Source organism: Petaurus breviceps, unplaced genomic scaffold (genome assembly GCF_028583685.1).
Source record: "Petaurus breviceps papuanus isolate PSGF00001 unplaced genomic scaffold, PetGlider_PUasm1.0 90879, whole genome shotgun sequence".
Classification (NCBI taxonomy): Eukaryota; Metazoa; Chordata; class Mammalia; order Diprotodontia; family Petauridae; genus Petaurus; species Petaurus breviceps.
Genome location: NW_027187368.1, coordinates 12465178 through 12467935, shown reverse-complemented (window position 1 = coordinate 12467935; position 2758 = coordinate 12465178). Strand labels below are relative to the sequence as shown.

At 48.1% G+C, this 2758-nt stretch overlaps 1 protein-coding gene across 1 annotated transcript in view; it reads left to right on the top strand.

Annotated features, from left to right (window-relative positions):
* The first annotated feature begins 2347 nt into the window (after nt 1–2347).
* The window catches only part of SNPH (syntaphilin), a 43521-nt gene continuing 43110 nt past the window's right edge, over nt 2348–2758 (top strand). The window contains exon 1 of the mRNA XM_069073862.1: nt 2348–2426. The gene's annotated coding sequence lies outside the window, so the exon portion shown is untranslated. The remainder of the gene's footprint in view (nt 2427–2758) is intronic.

Below are 2758 nucleotides of genomic sequence, written 5' to 3'. Positions count from 1 at the left end.
AAAGAAAGAAAGAAAGAAAGAAAGAAAGAAAGAAAGAAAGAAAGAAAGAAAGAAAGAAAGAAAGAAAGAAAGAAAGAAAGGAGAGAAGGAGGGAGGGAGGGATTAAATAATGAAATGCCAAAGAGAGGAATGTTTATTTAATCTTAGAGGCAATAGGGAGCAACCATAGCCTCTTGAGTAAGAGCATAATATGATCAGACCTGAGCTTTAAGAATACCAATTTGATGGTTATGTAGAGGGTAGATTAGAGAAGGGAGATGTTTGAGTCAGGAATACCAGTTGGAAGGCTACTAATCCAGGCATAGTACAGTAGAAAGAATATTGGATCTTGTGTCAAAAGACCTGGTTTAAATACTGACTCTGCTATTTATTACCAGTATAACCTTGGACAAGTCATTTAACATCTTCACTTTTCCTTTCTCCTTCCCCTTCTCTAGGTTTCCCTTTTTTTCTCCTATAAATTGGGGGAGTTGGTCTCATTGATATAATATAAGGTCCCTTCCAGCTCTTCGTTTCTGGTCCTATGATAGGTGATGAAGGACTGACCTAGGGTGTTGGTGAAGTGAGTAGAAGTAAGAGAAGTGATATAAGAGATGATGTAGAAATAAAATCAGCCTGGCAAATAACTGGATACAGGATGGGGAGGAGGGGAGGGAAAGGGATGGGCACAGGATCAATCAATCAATCAGCAAGTAGATATTAAGTATTTACTATGTGCCAGGCACTGTACTAAGAACTAGGATATAAAGAAAGGTTAAAAACAGCCACTGTCCTTAAGGAGCTCACATTGAAATAGAGGAATCAACAGGTGGTATTTTGTTGTTCAGTCTTTTCCAACTCTTCATTATCCCATTTGGGGTTTTCTTGGCAGAGATATTGTAGTGGTTTGCCATTTCCTTCTCTAGCTCATTTTGCAGACCAGGAAACTGAGGCAAATGGGGGGGGGAGTGATTTGCCCAAGGTCAGCCAGCTAGTAAATGTCTGAGGCCCGATTTGAATTCAGGTCTTCCTGGCTCCAGGTCTCCCACTCTATCCATTGTGCCACCTACCTGCCCAGGCAGATATTAGATACATACAAGATATATACAAGATACAGAATAGATGGAAGGTAACCTTAGAAGAAAGGTACCTGTACCTGTAAGTACCTTTAAAAAAAAAAGTAAGTACCTGTGGTAATTGGGAAAGACCTACTGCAGAAAGTAGAATTTGAGTTTAATCTTGAAGGAAGCCAAGGAAATTGAGGCATAGATGAAGAAGTGATCAACAATGGCAAATGTTACAGAGAAATCAAGAAAGATGGTCTTTGGATTTATCAATTCCCTGGTAACCTTGGAAAGGGCAGTTTCAATTGAGTAATGAAGACAGATCTCAAGGGACTGAGAAGTGAATTGAGATATATGGAGGTAAAGGCTACCAGCATAGAAAGCTTTTCCTAGGAGTTTGAATGTGAAAGAGAGAATGAGGAAACTGAGATCCAGGATAGAGTGTGTGTGTGTTTTCTCCTAAGATCACAGAGCTGGATTGCAATGTTAAACTTATAGATCTAGACCTGAAAAGTAGTTCATATTCCATACTTTCATTTTAAAGAGAGGGCATTGAGGTCCCGAGGTTGATTGACTTGCCAAGGGTCACACAAGGTAATAAGTAGCAGAGCTGGGGCATTCAAACCCAGATCTTTTGATTCCAAACCCAGCAACCTTCCTGTTACCCCGACACTGCCGCCTAATTATAATCCAGTTCTCTTTCCCCTATGCTACAGGTGGGGAGGAGATCACATTTCATCCTTATCCCAAGAGATGATACAATTGAATACCTTCGTCCTCTGCTTGCGCCTCTGCCTCTGGCTCTGCCAGGTGCCCACTATCTCTTTAAGAGGAAAAGTGAAGACAGACAAATTACGCAGCTGCATGTGAACAGACAGGCTCAGCCCTCCCTCGGCCGGCTCTCCCTCCCTTCCTCCTTTCCCTTGCAGCAGCCGAGCCAGCCACCTCCAGTAGGCGCTCCCGAGAGCGGCTCTGCTCAGCCGCAGCGGAGCAGCCCTGGCAGCCGCTGCTATGGAAGCCGAAGCAGGTGATGGATCTAGCCCCAGAGACCGCTGACCCCCGACCTCCCCTCTCCCCGCCTGTCCTCTTCTCTCCCCTCCCCTTAGGGCCCCAAGCTGGGGACACCACCCTGAGTCTGCAGAGGGCAAAGGGTGTGGTGGGGGAGGGGAGAGACCCCTGGCATTTTGCCCTGGTGTCTGTAGGGAAGGGGCTTGCCCGAGGGAGGGACCGCCGGTTCTGGCCCCTGTTGATGGGGGCTCATCCTCCTGTCTCCTGGGCCGCAGGTTGCTGAAGCGGACTTGGCTGTCTGCAGCCGCTACTGCAGAGGCGCTGCGCCAAGCGGCTGAATCGTGCGAGCCGGTGCGGGCCGCTGAGCGGACTCAGGTGAGAGGAAAGGGCTGGGGATGGGAAAGGGGGGGTGCAGGAGGGTGGGGGGGAGATTGCACTGCATCCCCGTGGGAGGGAAGCCTGCGGCCACGGCGGAGGGAGGGAGTGAGGGAGCTGCGGTAGAATCCCTCCGAGAACGCTAGGCCCGGGAGGGGTTGGTCGTGACTCATCCTCCCCCCTCCCCTTCCCCTTCATTCCCCTGCATCCTCCCTTTTCCAGACCCCCTACAGCATAAGCAAAACTTAGTAGAGGAAGCCAGTGTTGATTGGGATGCGCACATTAGTGTGTGTGTGTGTGTGTGTGTGTGTGTGTGTGTGTGTGTGTGTGTG